Genomic DNA, 21,455 nt, shown 5'->3' with positions numbered 1-21,455 from the left:
AAACACTTCCCATGTGGGATCAGAGACAAATGGTCTGGACTTGCACACTGGGGCTTTATTCTGTTTTCCAGTTCCTTCACACCTCATTTCAGTACCACTTGTGTATTTCTCCTACTGCTCTTGGATCTACATGGTCCCTGTGTGATGATACAGTATCCAAGAATGATCTGTTTGTCCAGCCTCAGGCCCTTAACTTTGGGAAGCAGTCAGATGTGTTTGATGTACTAGCTAAACATTGTACTTCTGAAGTCTGCATTATAAAAATGTATGGAAATCCCATTACACTGGATAGCTGAGAGTACTGCAGTGTATTCAGTGCCAAGTGCTTATACACAGAAGAACAAGTAGATTCTTGGCATTCTGAAAGCTGAGATACATACATTCTGAGCATGTGACACTGTGGATTTAGCTAGAGAGGAACAGCTCAGGAATAAGCACATGAATGTAGGTCTTTGCTTGGTCACGGTCACAGTCAGGCCTTACATTTCACTCTGCACAAATAAGTCCTTATTTTCCCACACAAAAACTTGAAGAGACATTTGCTGTGCTTGATATTTCAGTCTATTTCACCAAAGCAAATTCATAGATTTAACATAAGCAGGAATCTTCTGTACTGGCTCTTTCTTACCTGTTTGTACTTGATTTGCAATGTGGAGTACATAGAATGTTCCATTTTTTTTCCTTCAAAATTGCAAGTTTTACTGAAAGCTGCAAGATGAGAAAGGAAATTTCCACTGAATTTTGTATCTATTCTTCAGTCCCCTCCCTGCCCCTTCCAAAACATATCCAGACATACTGTCAGAAAATAGTTGGGAAAAGTTACATGCTCACTGCTGAGAGAAACTCAGAACTGTTTTGTGTAAGAGCACATTTTAATGTAGCAGACAGATGGATCTTGCCTTGCCCTGCACTTGCCTTGCAAGCACTATAACTGCTACCAGCCCAGTAGCTGGACGTCCTCAGGACACAACATATGAAAACAGAGAAAGGCAAAAGAGAACTCCAACAGGTGCCTGCCTTCTTCATAAGCCATGTCAAAGTCTTGAAGTTATACCACAAACAAGATCTTTGTTCAAGATTGCTAAAACCACGTAACCCATGGACTAGGCCAGACAGGCTAAAGATTGTGGCAGAGCTAAGAATGTATCCAGACCACACAAAAACTACATTTTACCATGGGTTAATAACAACATAAACCACCCCATTTTTCCACACACTAAAAAACAAAGCAAGGCACTCTCCTCCAATCTGTCCACAGTGATTCTTCAGGAAGAAAAACACATATAAAGAGAGAAATAGAAAAGAGCCAGTCCTTTTACTCTAAGACATGGACTCAAAACCTCTGCACCCATGGCTGAGGATCAGCATTAGAGGGGAATGATCCTACCTTCTTTCGTGTGTACCTCCCAGCCCAGCACCTTATTATTATGCCAGGATGGCTGGACACAGATGCAGCCCCCTGGGCTCTTTTACAGCTTTCTGCACCTCTGCTGCCTAGGGACAGAGAAGTCCTGCTTCCCCCAGAGAACAGAGTCTACAATTCTCTGCACATAAATGGGATAAGGGAGAGATCCCTTGCTTACTGCAGGTTTAACAGGAGAATTGGGCTGGCGCTGGCTCTACTCCCACAGGCTGCCTTGCAGTCAAGGCCTCAGAAGATGCTCATTACTGCTGAGTCTAGAGAACAGTTAATTTTAGAGACAGAGACTTCAAAACAGAAGTTCTTCATCAGCACGATCCTTTGTTTGGTGGAAGACAACATCTCTTTCACCTGAAAAACAGACTTACATAGTTCTGTCTTTCTGGTGATCCTAAGAGTTACTGTTCTGGGGATAATTCACTCAGATCTGCCTGGCTTACTTTAAGATGCACCATAACTTCCTACTACTGAGTTAAATCCTCCAGGATAGTACATTCTCTGTGCGCTATGTTTTATGGATCTGCTTCCCCTCTCCTCAGATCTTACTGTTACTCTCTAAACTTAGACCCACCACATATCAGGCCATGAAGTGTCAGAGAGATTCTCAAATGTGAAATCATTCTCTTCCTCCCACATAACCCTCACCTGCCATCACCTTCCTGAATATAGGTATCTGCACTCTGTCTTCTCAATCCTTCACTGACACTTTGGTCTTTTAAAGGCTTAGTAAGGCACAAATCTACTTTGAAACACGGGTCCTGAAATTTTTCATAAGATTCCATGCTTATGATCTCCTGAGTGATTCCAGATCAGACATGTTCAGTTCATAAGGGTCCTGGAGAAAAGAGAACCAAACTCAGCAAAGTTGCTGTCAGCTCAAGAGTTTGGCTGCTATCCTGCCTTCCTCAAAAGGTTCTGCAGGATCCAGTCTGCATTTTGCACAGCTCCCTGCAGAAAAATGGCACTGTTCTCCAACCTTGTCCAAAGGATCCGGAGAGCCAAGATCCCATCCAAACTGAGTGCATCACTAAAAACATTGGATCTGATATCATCAGCACAGGGAACAGTAGCAGTGCAGATGACAGTCATGCATTCACCAAAGTCCTCATGCTTCAAACTCACAAATCTTCTGCTTGACAAAGTGATTCTCTCCCACAGAGACTAGCTTCTAATTCCATCCATCTTCTCACCTTGCCAATGATGCTACCAAAACCAGTGCTAATATTAAAATCTATCTACAGATAAACTCTCCTCTGGCTTCCATACCTGCTACCTATCCCTTCCTCAGCCTGCTCCATTCCCTCCAATTCCTTATCTCTTGTGCATCATCTTCTGCCAGTGGAGGTGACTTTTAGTGGTACACCTGCTAAACTGACTTCTAAAGCATGGAGCAAAGCTGTAGGAAAGCAGGAAAAGTACAAAGGTTTTGTAGAGCTTCATGTGAAAACTTAGTTTTTTCCTTCTGAGTAATGTCAAGAATTGGACCTTGCATTTTTACATGCTAAGGGTACTGTGGGCCATTATGAACATGAGATCATGGTCTTGTGCAATACAAGTTCTTCATATTGCTAAGGTGAAAGCAGTTTTCCAAGCCACTGAGAGCTAACCAAATCAGATGGAAATAAGAACTGCACAAGACTCTCAGGGCAGACAGAGACAAGTGGCTTATAGGTTCCATAGGTTCTTATGTACAAGGAGTGCTTTGGGCTCAATGGTAAGGATATGATTCACCAAGTGAGCTTTTCTAGGGCATAAAAGAAGGACAATGAAGACTGTTAGTAAGCTATAAAGAGCTCTAGAGGGATGTGGATGCTAAAATATCAAGCATTGACTGGCAAGATTGAAGTTATCATCTGTCAACAAATAAGAAAAGCAAAGAGGTAAAATAAATAAAAGAAAAAGCAAGATGTTCAGACAAATAATAACAAAAAATTAAAATTCAGAAGGCACATGGGGTGCTATGAGTGAAGCAGCCTGGATGGCTTGGAGGGATACCACAGCCAGCATAATTTATCGAGATAGCAAAATGGCATTTTGCTAAAACAAGCTAAATTAATTATTTGCCTCAGCGCTCCAAGAGGAGAAAAGAAGCTGACAGAAAATGACATGTCATATAATTCTCAGGGTGACAAGGAGGAGAACTAGCAGAGGTTCAAGGGCTGAAGCCTATATATCTCTCCTGCACTACTTGGCAGCCTAGGGCAAACCTTTAGTAGATGAATACAGACAACATACAAATGACATGCCAGCAGTGCTCTGCGGTGGGGAAGGGCTCTGTCTGATCATTTTCATGAAGCTCAAAACAATCTCTAGGTCTGACTCTCCTTTGCCACAGCCTTTGTGTCTTTCTTTTCTGCCTGCACAAAGCAACTATGAAATTCTTCCAAATAAGAATTCTCTTTTTTCCTTGGTGGCAGCTCAACACTCCCTGTTCACAGGTATAAATGTCTAGACAAGGTGCAAAGATAAAACTTGGGCATGAGTTCATGTCACTGTTCACAAGGGAAACAGGTCAGAAGCCTTTTCTGAAGTCTCATGAAATTAACAGTGGGGAGAGCTGGCCTTTGTCAGGCTAGGTGCAGTCCCTGTGAGCTCTTGTTGCCTTGATGCAGGGTGAAGGGGTTGCTGGCCTTCTAATACCAAAAGGACCTCAATGTAAGGCAGATTTCCACAAAAGAAAAAAAACCTGTAGATCATAGTCAGTTTTTCTCTCAGCATGAGTGTTAGCTCCAGTTTTTCCTTTCTGTAACTCACTTCCATTACAAAATAGCTCCCCTTAGTGACTGAGGGTACCCATGCATGTATCCTGTGCAATGTGTTAGGGCTACTCACCAATACAGAAATGCCTAGAGATCAGCAACTACCTCCAAGGACCTCACCCCACCCCCCAGTCTCCAACTAAGTCAACAGCAATACTCCTATTGCAGGAAATTACACCTGTAAGGACATGATATTAAAGGATTCAGTTAATCATAACCAATTTACCAGAGTTAAAACTTGGGTAAATAAACTAATTTTTATTAAGAAAGAGGGACACATCAACCCACCAAAAAGCAGAGAGCAAAATTCTTTGTTATGCTTGTCCACTTTTTAAGAACTACATTGACATTCAAAGTTTGAGACAAAGGCCAGTAAAATGACCTTGACATTACTGTTGTTTTCCTTTCTGTAAGCACAGAAAGACTTTTGAATACCATGGTATGTAGATAATGAAGCTGCAAGGTGCAATGTTATTTAAAATCATTAAGAAGTGGAATTACAGACAAGTTCTATTTATCTTTTAACCACAGAGGTAGAGAAATATTGAAGAAGTGACAGCATACTTGCAGTGAAGCTCTTGGAAGCTGTAATAATCCAGAAATTGTCTGCTTCTCTTGCATGAGTCTGACCAACTCATTTGTCAGCTGCACATTTTCTGCCTATAGTGAAGAAAAGAACATTGCATAGCATTATCATCATATAACAAGCAAGCAGGCATAGTTGATAGATAGATGAACTTAAAAGGAAGAAGGAGAAATAACAGATAAGCTGCAAAATTCCTTCAATACATTGAAGCAAAAGAGCCTGAAATGAGACTGTTTGAATTCCCTCTTTTCAGATGTCAGTGAGTTGGAAGATCACAGCAATTGCTCACTTTAGACACACTCGAGAAGGTAATCAATAGAGTAGAGAGAGCAATAATGCAATTTAATTTAATATAAATAGACTAGGATAATAAATCTCCTTCTAAACTAAGAGATAAATCCTTTCCCATTATGTTTCATTCTATGCTTCTAAAACTGCATGTGTGAGAGTCTCTGGTGAGATGTGAAAAGTGCAGAACTAAGCTACAGAGGCATGTGCAGAACTGCATGTGAAATGCATGTATGCATGCATCATTCAAGACAAGGATGGGTTTCCCTCCTGCTAACATTTTATAGATGTTATTTTAACTCTGCACAAACTGAACTGCACCACAGGCTTCACACAGCACCCAACATACCTGAATCTGTGACATCTTGGAAGGATGCATTTTGCAGCATCTGTAGGAAACTGGAGATGTGGACACTGTTGCAATTCCAAGTGACTGGAAACAACTTTGATCAAAGCACTTGGTGTCAGCACATGAATTATTACACCCTCTGGCTTAGTCCACAGCCTGTTGTCTTCACTACAGGACTCTTGTTGAATCACATGTTCTGTCAGGTACTGAAACAATACATCCCAACGTATCAAACACAAGTACTGTTTCCTCGGCCCGGTCTCTATCAATTATGCTTAAGTTCTGGTCAGGAATAAACAAAGAGGAAATAATTTTAGGGCAATGTAGAAAAATATCCACCTATTGCTTGGGGGTAGGAAAAAGGAAACAAAGTGTATCTTCAGCAGGCACAAGTTCCAAAATCTCAGTGATAAGAAAAACATGTTTATATACATATTACATTTCATATCTGTTTACACCAGAAGCAAGTAAAGCTGACTCCAATATGTATGAGAAGTTGACAGGTATAGGAAGGTATTGTAAACTCTGCAAAGAGATTCCTCTAGGGCAGGCTAAGCAAGCAAAGAAAACACACTTCAGCTGCACTATGTACAATGCAAATCATTCCAATTCAAAAGGATCACTCAAGGATGAAGTAAGTGCAGGAGACAGCTAGTGCATAACATGGGAACACTGAAGTTATTGTTGGTCTAGATGGTTTTAGGAAGCAAGAAATTAAAATTTTACTCCAATGAGGTGCCAGGACATCCTAGGCTCCAACACATCCAGGTACATACAAGACCATCAAAGCTTTGCACTCTTCCGGCTGCTGCAGATGACAAAAAATGAGTGTCCAGGGAAGTGAGGTGACATGTTCCCAGAGAGAAAGAAGCCTCTGAATTGATGTTTGTGCATAAAAATAGCTCTGAGCACAAGATCAGCTGGACCCCAGGCTAATCAATAATTTCAGGATGGCAGTATATACAGGCACTTTTTGCTGGAGAGAAGAGTTGATCAATGCTTCATTATATTCTGTCGCTCAATATCGGATGCTGCAGGACACTTCTAGCTGCACACGTTGGATTGTGGGGCTTCTTGCCACAGCAAAAAACTGTGAGTAAAAAGACAAGAGAGAAGAGGGTCCATGGGTATCCTACCGGTCTGTTAAGGATTCTTGTCTCTGACATCACCTCTGAGCCCTGTTGCTGTTTCAACTTTGCTAACATCTGCTTTGTGACAAACCAGCTCCTTAAAAACAGTGACAAGTTCTGGTCCTGGTACTCCCCTCCAGCTCCATCTTGTGGATGAGGCAATGGCAGGAATCACAAAATCATAAAATGGTTGGACCCTTTAAAGGCCATCTAACCCAAGGGAGGGACATGTTCAACTAGTTCAGATTGCTCAAAGTTCCATCCATCGTGATTTTTCCAAGGATGGGGCTTCTACCACCTCTCTGGGCAACTCAGACCAGTGTTTCAGCACCCTCATTACAAAAAATATCTTCCTTTGATCTAGACTAAATCTCCTATTTTAATTTAAAACCATCACTCCTTCTCCTGTCACAACAGGTCCTGCTGAAAAGATTGTCCTCAACTTTCTTATTGTAGTGAAAGGCTGCTACAAGATCTCCCCAAAGCCTTCTCTTCTCCATGCTGAACAACCTCAACTCTCTCAGTCTGTTCTCATAGAAGAGACATTCCAGCCCTCTGATCATTTTTGTAGCCCTCTTCTGGACTCACTCCAACAGTTCCACATCCTTCTTGTGTTGGGGACTCCATAGCTGGACATAGTACTTCAGGTGGGGTCTCACCAGAGTGGAATAGAGGGGGAGAATCCCCTCCCTCAATCTGCTGGCCATGTTTCTTTTGATGCAGCCCAGGAAACGGTTTGCTTTCCGGGCTGCAAGCAGACATAGCTGGCTTATGTCTAGCTTTTCATCCACCAGTACCCTCAAGTCCTTCTGCACAGGGATGTTCTCAAGCCCATCATCCCACAAGCCTGTATTGATACCAGAGGTTTACCTGACCCAGGTGCAGATGCTTGCATTTGGCCTTGTTTGACCTCATGCCATAGAAATGCCGTGACTGATCCTGTTGTCTTGCTTCTAATGGGCTACAGACAGAAACTATAAGAAAAGTAAACTGAAGCAGTATAAGTAACTATTTTTTTGTATCTTCTTTGCCTTGAACACACAGGAATTAGGTTTCAGGTTCAATCTTAACCTCAGGTCCCCTAGAATTTTGGTAGCTTTTCCCGCAAAGTTCTGCAAGAGACCTGGCTAAGCAGCTGGCTGAGGGGTTTCTGGCAATGCACACTGGCTGACTCAAAATTGCTAATGGCCTGCATACCGTGGCTAGCATTCCATCTCAGTGAAACCAGGACACCCTTTCATTTACTTTTGTGCTTTCTTAGCCACTACCCATATTTGACGTCTGAAACACGCTAATTACAGCTGCTTTCCCGGGCTGCTGCAGAAAACAGTAGCTAACACAATCACAAAAAGCAGAGGTGCCCGCAGCAGCGATGCTTTTTCTAAGGCTGCCGAAACACAACCCTCGCTGCGGCGCAGCAGAAGCCCCGCAGACACAGGGGCTGCCCGGTTCCAGGGGGGCTGACGCAGGGAGTCCTGCCTCACACACGGCGGCAGCGGGCGACACCCCGCGGCCAGCCCGGCAGCTCGGTCACAGACCGGCGGCCCTGAGGCTGAGGAATGTAGCCCCGGGGAAGGGACCCAGGTGCGGCACAGGCTGCTTCTCACAGCTAGCGACATGTCTCAGCAAAAGCGACGGTGAGAGATCGGGCTTTCGGAGGTGTCCGCGGCCCGCCTGCTGTCGTTTTGAAGCTGGGAGCGGTGCTGGGTGAATTCACTGGGAAATCCACAGCGAGTTTTTTCTGTCCATCAAAGCTCAGCTACTAACTTGAGCTCTTATAGCTCACTAATAGTGGTGTGGCATTAGTGACCTACAGAAAGCAATCACCTGGGAGCACAGAGCACGTTTTACAGAGGGTCCTACTCCATCCTTCTGGCTCCCACCCTCTGGCCAGGGTGACCATTGCCATCTCACTCCAGTGTCTCTTTATCCCCCTCCCTCTCAATTCTTCTGAGCACTACTCATATTATAAGAAAAAATGTTGCCCGGTCTGGAAGTTACAACAATTAACATCCATTGCCTCATGATACTGAAAAAGTGGGCTTTGATTTATTGTAACCCATTCTCTGCCAGGCCAACAAAAGACACAACTCACAAGCACCCAGTCAGGCCAAGAGCACAGTATTTCTTCCTTTCCTTCCCCTTCTCCCAACTACAGCAGACTTGGAGAGGACTCTGCACTTTTATGGCTGTTTGACAATTACTGGGAGCTGATCTGTGGCCATTACCTTGGAAGGAAGAGTTTCCAAATCAGACCTTGACTTTGTGTGCCTTAAGGTTCACCCTGCACCAAATTTGTTGTATTCAGGCTGGTAAATTCAGACAGCTGAATTCAACTGACCTCTCCCTTTACAGATGAACAAAAACATCCTCATAGTCAATATTTTCAGTAAAGGCAATGGAATTCTCTAACTACCCTTTCCATAGACTTCCACTGCCTCAGAAACAGTGTTGGTCTCCAACAACCACAGGTAGTGTTACTAACATATCAGAGATCTGTTGAGTCCCTAGTAAACTTCTTAGGAGTTCCCTGAAACAAGAATCCTGCCCCAGACAGACCTGATCAACTAAGACAAATACTACCAGGAGAATCACAGTGTAACAAGACTGAGCAGTGCAGAGAAGTGCCAGGAGGAATAAAGGACTTAAGGCAATTGTGGGGAGCAGCCCAAGCTTTCTAACAGTGTGGTTGTGCTTGTTAGCTGAAGACAGAGAGGCGCTGGCACTACCCACAACATATATGCCTAATCACGGCAAGGCGGAAGGAAGGAAGGCAAAGCAAACTGGAATGCAGGCAGCATTTCAACTGGGTTAGCTCAAAACCTGTAGCTATGTTAAGGAAAAGCCACTCTGATAAAAGGTAACTGCTGGAGTCCAGTTCCAATTGCTGATCTCCAAAGGAAGTGAAAAGTTCAGTAGGCTCAATCCAGTCACTTCCATAAACCAGCTAGCAGCTTAACTCCTCTCAGAGTGATGGATAAAGCTTGCTTCTAATGGATTGTTGTCCAGAGATCAACTGTCTCCAGTCCTTGAACCCACAGTAAATGCTTCGTGATGTATTGCAGCCCACAACCAAAGTTCAGACAGTAAACCAAAAGGAGGGTTTAAAAACATCTTCTGTTTTTATCATCCAGTGGCTCAGCAACATTTCTTCAGTGACATTTAAAAGTGAGATCTTTTTCATCCCATCAGGAACTGCCTAATAGTGCAAAAGCAGGTAATTCCCTGGGCAGAGGCATGTCTCACCACCTGAGCAGGAAATGCTTTGTCTTCCTTTAGGGTCCATGCACTACATCTTCAAGGCAAGGACCAGCACTCCCCTTGGCCTGGCTGACACTCTATGTACATCTCCCAAGGAGGTATCATGGATCTAGGAAAACCCAGTGGTGAGACACTTCTTATTGGAGGAGAGAGAGCATTCCTTTTCCTGTACTATATATCCTGGGTAGGGTTGACCTGTCAGGAAGTATTTTGACTTTGAGATGGTTAGGTTTATGCCACATACATCTCAGTGGTCACTCAGCTGGAAAAAGATGGCAAGCCCCCTGGCTACAAATCTCTATAATGCATCTGGACTCAAGACACAGCACTCGATAGAGGCAGCTGGCGGGCGGATCGACTCCACCCATCTAGGGTGCAAGATGGGCATGACCAGAAGCAAGTCATCACTCTCAAGACATTCACTGTAACACATATATGTGCAGATGTTGTTCTAGCCCTCTGACACTCCATCCCTCCACCTCTTGGATGTCCCCTGGACCCAAGCACAACTAATCTGCTCAGTTTCATTTATCCAATAGGACAGGGTGGATGAACACAGGTTGCTGCTTACCATCTCACAGCCCTTTGTAGGAATCTGTCAGCATCAGTACAGTCAAGTTTCAGGAATCACTACCTGTGTGCTGGCTTGCTTCCCTTCCCAAGCACCATTCCATTTCAGAGTGGGTATGTTTTTGATGTGAGAGTATAGCTGAATTCTCTCTTAGAATGCCTTTCTGTGCACGAATTCATTCACCTTACCAATCTTGCATCTCTTGCACCCACCTTAACAATTGGCTCGAATGAAAAAAAGTAAGCTTTGAGAACCTAAGCCCTTAATCATGGGGAAGCCAAATGGCTTTTCAGAAAAATTCATTTTCTTGTCTGTTTCGACAGAAAGCTTCACATAACTGAAGTGACATATTGGTTTGATGGATGCTGCCACAACACTCAGCCTTTTCACACTGAAGATTGATAGCTCTTAGAATTAGGTAAATGTCATTCACCTAAGAACTGGGATCCCAGCTTTAACAGAATAAACAGACCTTTCCTGCATCTACTAACTGCTGAAGCGTTTTCTGGGCACAACAGTCTGCCAAAGAGAGAAGGTCACTGCACAAAGAGAATCTCAGAGCAGCAGTGGGTACTAGCAATAATCTGCTTTACTCACAGAGGTAAAAGGACACTTCTTAAGGAGTGGTCTGAGGCAAGTTTTAATTCAGCAGAATGAAGAAATGTTTATAAAACCATCCCAGAACTGAAATGATCAGGGTCACTCCTACACAACAGATTTGCAGAATCAGAATCATAGTCATGTGTGGAGAGAGTTTTGAACAGGGCAGGTTATTTTTTCTTAGTGCCTGTCTCTCTTATCTGCCCCTTATGCCTCAGCACTACTTCTGCATTCATCAGCAAGGCCAGTTAAAAATCGCCTGAACTGCCATTTGACCAAGTGCTTATCTGCACAACTGCAGAACCCATACCATCAGTTAGGGAAAAACAATTTCCCCTGGCTACTAGAGACAGCCTAATTACCTAATCTGACAGGTTATTAATGGCTTGAGTTAACAAAAAGTATAATGGATGCTGATAAGCACAAGCTGCCTGGACATTTGGCACATACAACCCAGCTAGAAATCACTGCTGTGAAAAGCTGCCACTGGCCACAGGACTAAATTGTCTGATCTCACAGGGTTTCATTTAACAAGTCTATCAACATGATAAAGAGACAAACTAGCAAGTTTAGTCCATTAATGAGGACCGTGAACAGCCTAACAGGATAAAAGATATTTATATTGCTGGCCAGTGTAAAAATAAATCTCTGTTTCATTTCTGTGTAATTACAACACACTCCACTTTTACACTGCTACTTTGGGGACAAAAATCATGCTATTGTCCGTACTAGGAAGGAGGGCAGTACACGCAAGGCCTCATGAGGAAACGGGCACAAGAGGCAATACAGAGACATTTTTTAAAGCACTGTCAGCCCTCCCATAGCTCACCACAAGTGCTGCACTGCTTCATGGGTCTGTTTTAAATACCCAGTTACTAGACTCACATGATCCCATCAGAATCTCAGCTTTTCATTTTGAAGAGGAAAAAAGAGGCAGACCCCTTGCTGTCACTGAGAGCAGTGCACATAGGTGCACCCTGAATGACTCCAAGCCAGAAATCATACAAAAAGGAAATCATGCCATCATTTATTTATTGTAGTGCCTGGGGTTTCTGGGCCACTTCTGCAAACATTTGGCACCCTTCTCCAGAACTGTAAATTCCTGGAGCTAGCAGCATTAATGCCACTTCGGGATGAGGACCAAGAAACAAATTTGTAACCATAGGCATCAGCTTCCAGTTAGCACATTGCAACTCTGCCTGTCACTAGAAACACTGCAGCACAATGGCAAAGAGCAGCTCACACCTCCAGCACCATCAGACAAGTCTTTCACAGAAAAGTATTTAATTGTTTGGATTTGGGTTAGGGTTTGGTTTGGGGTTTCTTTGTTTGTGTGGCTTTTTTGTTTGTTTGTGTTTGTGGTTTGTTGCTGTTGGGTTTTGTTTTGGGGGGTTTTCTTAAGTAAAACATTTTTCAATGTATTTTGTTGCTTCACTTCTCTGAGAGATCTTTTATCCATCACTTCTGCATGTAGTCTACTTCTCAGCATCCACCCTCTATTACTCATGCAATGAAAAGGCTTAATGGGGCTACTTGAGCAATCACTACTTCAGTAAATCCCACATCTGTTTTGAAACATTAAAGTGTCACTATCTGGTACCCCAAGCCAACCCTGGGCAGTGGGGGAGCTCATGCTAAGATTCAAAATTTTCCTTGGAGTAAATTAAAGCAAGCCAACACCAAATGTCTGATGAGTTGGGTTTGTTAGAGACAGTGATGGACAGTGACAGTAATGGACTGGAGCAGAGGGAAAATGGGAACAAAAAGGAGAGGAAAAAGTAGAGGCAGCAGTGGATGGGGGGGGGTAGTTAAGAAGCCAGAGAGAAAGAAAGATATCACCACTCCTTGGATGCAGTGACATTTTCACTGGCAGAGTCCAAGCCCTTCAGTGAACACCACAGCAGAATCTTTTGTGGTAAATACAACGTGTGGACCCTGGAAGCTGTGGTCCTTTTATATCCTTTTGTCAGGTATTTGCCGTTAGCCTTTCCATGGGGCTGTTGCAGAGGGTCTAAAACAAGGAACAAAGAAATTTCCACCTCTGCAGAAATGATCTCTCTTCATTGTTAAGCCATTCTGTCATGCCAGCAGCTCTCCTGGAGAGCTACTAAGGGCTATCAAAGCCACTAGCCTGCCTATTCAGACCAGGTGTGTCACACATTGTTTTGAGACAGTAGTCATTGAGCTCTCACACATGTCCCATCATTAAGAAAAGCTTTACACCACTGAAATATTTATCTCTCTATCTCTGCAGATCCCCAGCAACATGACAGCAACACCTTGGAAAAATACAGGAGTAGACATCTACCTGCTTAAGTGCACCCCAGATAACATGTTTGACTGACAGGTAACATGAAGATACTTCAGTTTAGGATGTTCTACATTTATCACAGCTTGTGTTTCCTGGAAATAAAAGTCTCAGTGGCCCGCGTGCACTGCTTAGAGCACTTTAGGCCCACAGCCCAGCTTCTAATCCAGGTAAAGCAACTATTGATTTCCTTGTACTCTTTTTTTCTGTGCCAGCAGTAAAACTACAAGTATCTACAAACTCATTGTGCAGCAAAGTCACACTCTCCAAACCACTGCAAAGGGAAATGCAAAGCAATTTTGATTGGAACTGTGAAGAGAACCACGTCAGAATGCTTCACTAATGTTAAAATCTTTCACCATCTTCTCAAATTCATTACATGTATAACCACCACCAATGGTGCATGTTGCCCACAAGACTATTGGTGACACTGGAGGCTGCAGACATCAAATGGATATAAGTGCAGTCCACAGAGGGGGCAAGTCATGATATCACACACAGGATGATATTAACCTGGAATACTACTGCCAAGCAAGTCCATTTGGCTAAAGTACTTCCCCAACAAGCAGCTGTTCTGCTCCAAACTCATTTTCATACCCTCGACCACATATGTGAACACTGCAAAAGGAGGCAGCTGACATTAAGGGAATTCAAAGAAGGTCTTCCCCTGCCACAAAGAGCTGTGGAATTTTTTTAATTAGGTGAAAAAATGAGGCAATTATATCATCATTGCTTAACACAAACTATTATTGAGCCAAAAAGGCAGCAATTCTGTATAAGTGAGCCAGACCTCCCTCTCTTAACTGGCTAACACAGGTCATGAGCTGTAACCACTACATAACTGCTTACCTGCCTCACCTGCCTCTCAGTATCTTCAAGATCAGGCTTTGTACTTGTTCATTACTGCAGAGTGTCTGGGGGTTCTGGAGGCTCTGGACACCCCACATGTATGCATGCATGCCATAAACTGAAGCCCACTGCAAAGACATGAAACTTACCATGCACTGCAGTGAAGTCTCCTTCAAACCAGGCTCCTGGCCCCAGAGATGACGTTGCAAACTGCTCCACTATAAAGACCATAAAAAGGAAAATCTTCTGTAAGTTTATTTCCAGGGGGAAAAAAAATCAAAAATGTTACTATGAAGCCCAAGAAAACACAGCATCTTCACACAACATGTAGCTACTTGCAGAACTCTGGGTTCTTACCTACTGCTATTCACTTTCTCATTTCTAGAGTAATAATGCTCATGATTTCTACCTAAAGGATGAGGGGGAACTTCTGTCTAAATGTTTTGCACACTCTGAGATCAAGAAAGCTGTCAGGGCACAAAACAAATGTATTCTCTACTGTTGGATTGCAAACCTGCAGAAGACTCAAGAACATGTAAAGGAAAACATACATCAAGTGGCATGAAGATCTGCAGGAGGTAGCATAAAAACTTTAACCAGTATTGTCTAAGAGCCTTAAGCTCTTCCTTCGTGTGCTCATGTAAAATCCAACCCACGGGGTGTATAAGTAACTGCATTTCACCATTCTGCACTCCCTGGCTGTTTGAAAGCTATAATACAGTAGACCTTTTGGCCTTGCTTTTGAAAGTTATTTGCTTCAGAGGTGTGTTCTGCTCTCAGGGGAAAAAACAAACAAACAAAAACACACACACACACAAAAAAAAAAAAAAACCACACACAAAAAAAACTGCTTTTATGTCATTTGAGATAACGCCAAAACTATCATTTAATTCTGCTACAAGGTGTTAAGGGAAAAGTAGGCACTCAAGCTCCCCTCGCGGTTACAAGCTTTTCCCAGAAACCTTTCACATTTCTACATCTACCACAAGGGGGAGCAAAGAGCTCACATTCCTTAAATTCCCCATTCCAAAGCTGAGGTCTCGGCAGCTCGACTTTGTCGTTTTGACCAAGTTCAAGCAGGAGTTTACGATGGTTTTATATAGCGCACAGGTCCTCAGGCAATTAAAAGAGCCATTATTTTGCTTTGAGAAAGGTGCTGTCTCACATTCACGCTGTGCACAGCTCTCTTCAAAGCCAGTAGATGCTGCAGAGCTCTCCCGAGGAACTGATTCACAGAGTTACACCCCAGGCTAGTAAAATCAAGACAATCCTGGTGGGAAGAAACCTGCAGAGCAGTGTAAACAGCATGTTTGCAAGAAACAGACATGCATTTCCAACCATATTGGCTATGTATGTGGGGGCAGGGGACAGATGAGAAAAACTACACCTTCTCACTGCACCTCCTGCTTTTAACAGCAGTGGGCTGTGATTTCTCATTAAAACGCTATCAGGAAATAGCTCCCTAAAAATAAAACCTCTAAACCTCCTCTTCTGCAGCATACACGACCACAAAGAGGGAACAAGCTCGTTCTATAGGATTGTATCCTTGGTCCTTCCTTGTCTCTCCCCCCTCACCCCTACCAATCTCACCCCCAGTCATCAAAACGCTTTCACATTCTACTGTTATGAAACTGAATAGTTACAATGCCTACAAATGAATCTTAACTCCAGGCAGTTATATATACATTGGTGTTGAAATATTATGACTCCACTGTTACAGCAACAGAAAATATACCCTTCCAGCAGAACAATAGAGCAGGTGTTTAGGCCCATTGACTTGCAATCTACAGACCTTCAAAACTGCAACACTGTTACCACAGGTATTAAAACACAGTGAGTTAAATAGCCTTACAAATCACTGGTAAGGAGGGACTAAATCCACATGCAGGTTTTCCAGGAGAAGGAGGGAAGAGAACGGAGTCCTTTGCCTGGCACTTACCTTTCTCTTGGATAAGGTTACTTGGCTGTCACTATCCAGCTCTTTGCTCAGACCCAGGCTGCAGTTCTGCCATAGTTCACAAGTAGTTTCTGACAGTTTGCTCAGCTCAGGTCTCAGACACTTAGTTGTTTCCTTTTGGTATTTCACTCCATTCCAATTCCAGAAAGGCAAGAGTAAATGTATACAGACTTTGCTATTCAGAACTGGTCCATGAAATAAAGAAGCCAAATGATTAGTAGATGCTACTGTCTCTTCCATGTTTTCAACCTGGGGAACCAAGTCACAGACTTCCTAATTTAAAACAAATAGGCACCCTTTTTTTGTTTCTAATATCCCTGTGGAGTCCTGCCAGGTCAGCTTGGCTGTAGACGACAGTTCCCTCCCTTTGATATTGACAGCAGCTCTCACAAACATCCTCAGTGGCAGACTTCAGATGCTTGCTGTTACCAAGTGCACCACATCTCAGAATGACAGATTTGCAGTTGAACACAGATCAGGTCTGATTCCCATCACACTTGCACTTTGATGCATGAGAAGCAGAACTCTCTGGTCAGAAGGGTGTGCAATAAGCCCCTGCGCTGTCAGACTGTATCTCATTAAGTCCAGCAAAAGAAGTTCCCAAACCCCAAACTAAATGTGGGGCTCTGTGATCCTTAAAAAGACAAGAAAAAAAAAAAATCAGAGAAGCAATCCACAAAATAGCACAGGAACCTCACTGGAGATCCATCCGTTTTGTAGTAAACTTCTCAGCTGTTAAGAAGCAGCCCTGAGTACACAGGCATACTCAAAGAAAAGCTCTTCTATGGATTGTCACCTACTGATAGGCTGCTGCACTTACAGTTTTGTCAGAACAGGTGCAGACAGCAGAGATTTCTACAGTTACATTTAGTATAAATTTTTTAGTGTGTTAAAGCAGGTGCATCAAAGGGATAGTCAGTAAGGCTGAACATGGGCAGTCACCTTACAAACATACAACAGCTCACCACCTTTCCTACATCATTCCACCTCTCCACGCTTCAGTTCCCCATGCAAAATGATGGCAGCAGGAAAAAGTGTTGTAAACAAATAGGATGAAGCAGCATTTACTTAGTCCAGTTGTGGAGGAGAGACAGAAATAACACAGATCATAGCAGGAGCCTCCCTTGCCCGTGACTAGACAGTTCGCACTTCAAAGTTGTGCAACTTCAGACCCTCTCGGTAAGCACAGAGGCGAGTTGGAACTAGTCATAGTATCAGCAGTGTTCAGGAAGAAGAGGCTATCTCCATACCTGCATAAAGGAACTCCAGAGGATCTCAAACAATACTGAGGAACATGTCTGATAAAGACATAATAACTAACTCACACAGGGAAAAAAAACACCACACCAGATTTTTAAGTGCTCAGTTTGAAGCAAACACAAATTTGTATTTAGGGGTTAAAAAGGTAAGATGCTAAGTGTGTGTTTCATGGGTACAACCCCTTTTACAACCATAAATGGGTAAAAAATCAACTATGAAGTATATTAACCACACAGAGCTTCCCCAGAGATAATAAGCAAAGTCCCAATACTTAGCAAAGCCACTAGGACTATTCCAACTTAGGTTTGAATAAATGAGGCACAAAGATGGGTGGTAGGCCAGCAGAGGAACCAGGAACATGGTCTTCCAAGCTTAGTCCAACATCCTGTCCAGCTAATTCCTATACAAAGTAATTTGGAAAAAAATAGAGTAATTTTCACTCTTGGAATGACAGAGGACTGACACCCCTCAGGAAGTTAAAAAGGAACCTCTGAAGAGAGATACCAACTAGCTTGTTTTCTGCCAACAAAAAATTGAGTTACTTTTATTTATACTTGGATTTGCAGGCCCCAAGGCTCTACCAGGATTTAAAGTTTTCCTTCATAAATGCAAAGTCCATAAACTTTTCAGAAGTTAGATGAGCCTCATCTCTCTTTCAGAAGTGATGAGTCTCGTGTATCTGTGCTCCCAAAAGGGGTGGCTTTAGCAGACTCAGGAAATACTACAGTAGCGTAACAGCGCAGCCTGAGGTAGCCATGAAGCCAAGAGCACTTCACTTTTCACCTAGAGCAGCTGCTGAAAGAGCACTTGATACAGTATGTTTAGGTTGTTCAAAGTCTCTCTCACACTCCTGTATCACATAATTTCAACAGGAGCCTCTTACAACCTCTTACATGCCCACCCTTCACGAACAATGTTTCAAGAACCAAATGCACAAAGAAAAGACTGAGGCCCCCGCTTTGTTTGCCTGCATAAAATAAAAGGCCTGCAAAGGAAGGAAAGAATAAATCTGAAATTAAGACTGCAAACAGATTTGGATGAGGACACTCAGAAGGGCATCTGCTCCAGGCTAGTTGCCCAGAATGAGTACAACAGCAGTGTCCACCTTCTCATCACAACAGCTTCTCCAGAGTTAGCCAGCAACACCCCAATGCCTAAATCATGTGTTTTCCAACTAATATTTTATTGTGCTCTTGAATATGCAGCACAGAAAGGGAAGCTGATTTGCCATGCATTGTGCACACATTTTTTTCCCAAGCAGTCAGGTATGCCTCATCAGCAAAAAGCACTTCCATTACTTTCAGAAGTTATTAACTGAAATGAGAAACCAGCATACTGTGATTCCATTACAAAAGAGTTACTGCACTCAAGTGCAGCTGGTATAATAAGTACCAATTGACCTGAGAACACCTTGCTAAGCCGGATAAGGCTCTGTCGCGCAACATTCAGTTAGTCTTGCAGTTCCCCAGTATTTACAGGATTGCCACACACAACCTAGATCTAAACCCATTAAAAGAAAGAGTCTGTGGATCTTCAAGTTCACACATATCCTCAGACAGCTGTGTAAAATGGAAATACAATGAGATGCCAATTGTACTAATAAGAACATGAAACAATTTGGTGAGGCTCTTGGACAGGAAAGATGTTCAGCACCTTTCAGGATCTGGTTCCCAGAACATTAACCAAAGTGATTCCGAGCTCTCCTCAGAATCACTTCTGTTTTATCCATGCTCTGCATTTAAATCTGTAGTAAGTAGTCATCTTCTTCCTTCAAGCCAATAAAAATCCATGCTGAGCTGGCAAACTAACTCCTTGGATTTTCTTCAAGAAGTTTTTGGTGTTAACCTCCTCACATATTTTATCTCAGAACTTTGATTCAGTATAGACAGGCTTTGTTTTCTAAGCCCAAGTATTAAACATATATTTATGTATTTAAAGCACTATCAAGAATGCTGATGCACATGATCAACATGCCCTTAAAACAAACCAAGAACATTCCAGGTACAGCCAATACCACCTCCATTCATCTTTTAAACACTTTGTGGTCAAGGTGAGCTTTGAGATTCATCATTTTTTCAGCCACCCTGTGGACCAGAGAGCCTTATAGTCACTCCCAAAAGACATAGGCAATACGTGTGCAACACTTCCACTACTTACAGCATACACATCCTGGCTACCTGCTAGTAAAAGCTAATTTATAGTAGAGACACTTCAAACCATAAGAAGCACAGACCTGACCATATGTAGAAAAAATGATTTCTTTTTGCTTCATCTGTATGGCAAAACACCTCAACACATTCGACAGAAGTTCTTCTGCATCAAACAGTGTTGGATTCTCTCAGCCAACTGCACCACCCAGGGAATTCATGGAGTAGGGGAGGGTGGGGACCTTAGTCCCTAACACAAGGTATTCTGTTTCCCTTCAGTATGCCAGGTAACCTTGTGGCAGACTAAAGGTTTTCTCTCTCGAGTTTAAGGGGTACACACCGCAGCCCCCCACCCCTCCAAAAGGCTACAGATGGACCTTGTGTTTTCCACACATATCTTGAAAAGTAAAGATGACTTCCAAACCCCACTCCTCCAAAGTGATCCCAGCTAAAAATGTCATATTCGGGGATGCAGGAGTTCAGTTATGTGGCCCCTCTCAGCATTCCTGTGCCTCCCTTAGCACTTACCACTATTACATGGTTCTGTGACCTTAGTTCTTCTCTGATGACACGTAGGACTTTACAAAGCCAAAGAAAGAAAAGCCCGTCAGAAGCTGAGGGTCAGGATCTGAACAGAACAAGAATCTGGGAAAGGTCAAGAAAACTGTGTTAAAAACCACTCTCTGTATATGTTACCCTGAAATACAATCTTTTAAAAAGCAGCCTACTTGTTCAAGAGTTAGCATCAGTAAGAGCTCTCCCAAAGCTTCTCATGGAAGGTGCTGTAGGAATGGGTTTGTGGAGGTATTGCTTCAGGCCAAACACAATTTTTACAGCAAGAGGAATAATGTTGAGGGCTGACTCAATGAAGAGCCTCACGGCACAGCAGTGAGACAGCAAGAAAGAAATCTGTCAGTAACCAAAGATAGAAGCACTAAAGCATTCACACAGGCCCAGTGAAGTAAGAGGAGAAGAGGACAAAGGGAAAAAAACCATAATTTGTGGACTACAATGCCTGAAGAAACCAAAACATTATTCAGCCAAATGTCTGGTCACAGAGCCAGGTAGCATCTCTGGACTGACAATCTTTTTCTCTTTTAAATACAAAACAGCCAGTCCTGATGGACAGAGAACACAGAACTTCACCTGCTATGCTGTTTCACAGATGAGTGTTAAACACAAAGGTATTTAAATCTATGCCTCATTTCTAACCTCTATTTGTCCGGCTTCAACTTTCAAACACTGGTTTGGGGCTTTTACTTTTTTTTAAGCTCTTTCCTGCTGCACTCTCTGTTAGAGTGGTATTCCATTCTTATCCCCCAAAATCCAGACATCAGCATCAAGTCATTTTGTCATCTAATTTATGTCAGTCTCGAGCAGTTCGCCATAGCATGAACACAGAACTGCTGGAAGTCTCTCTGTTTAGGAAATAGTTCCCGGACGTCCTGTTGAGGAATCATTGCTGTAACAGCATCAAAACAAACAAACAAAAAGCTCAATCTTGCATGGCTTTTTGCATTTTCCCTACTCTTGTCAGCACACGGCACCTTGCAAGGTCAGCCCTAAAAAGCTGAACTCAACAAGTTTAAGCTTGACAGAAGCAAATTCCAATGACCCCTCTCTTCCTATGTAACTGAGCGCGTTGCCCCTCGCAGTCGTTGGTCTTGGGCAGGTGCTGTTACGCCCGGCTCCCTTCCTCCCAGCACCAGCAGCTCCCGACGAGCCAGGTGAGGCTCTCCCGCACCCCGGCAGGCACTAGCACAACTTCAGCGCAGTCGCTCCAAACCCGCGCCCTCGAAGGATGCTTTAAAAAGTTATCTCTGGCCCGCCAACGGGGAGCGGGGCTGAGCGGGCGGTCCCAGCTCAAGGCGACCGAGAGGCTCTCCTCCGGCCCGCCCCAGGGGAGGCCGCCACGGGCCCGGCCCCTGTGCGACAAGCGGGGTCCGGCGCGTCCCACCCCCGGCCTTGAC

At 43.4% G+C, this 21,455-nt stretch overlaps 1 long non-coding RNA gene across 1 annotated transcript; it reads right to left on the bottom strand.

The window, feature by feature from the left end:
• Window positions 1-6,242: 6,242 nt before the first annotated feature.
• On the bottom strand, window positions 6,243-16,209 carry LOC137448086 (uncharacterized). The gene is made up of 3 exons (XR_010988977.1): window positions 16,061-16,209; window positions 14,271-14,339; window positions 6,243-6,492 (listed from the first exon to the last, which is right to left on the bottom strand). It is a non-coding gene; the product is annotated as an uncharacterized lncRNA (long non-coding RNA).
• Between the last annotated feature and the right edge of the window lie 5,246 nt (window positions 16,210-21,455).

This window comes from Melanerpes formicivorus, unplaced genomic scaffold (genome assembly GCF_026170545.1).
Source record: "Melanerpes formicivorus ecotype bairdi unplaced genomic scaffold, bMelFor1.0.p_v2 SCAF_22, whole genome shotgun sequence".
Classification (NCBI taxonomy): domain Eukaryota; kingdom Metazoa; phylum Chordata; class Aves; order Piciformes; family Picidae; genus Melanerpes; species Melanerpes formicivorus.
Note: the sequence above shows the minus strand (reverse complement) of the source record. Positions and strands in the feature narration are given on the sequence as shown.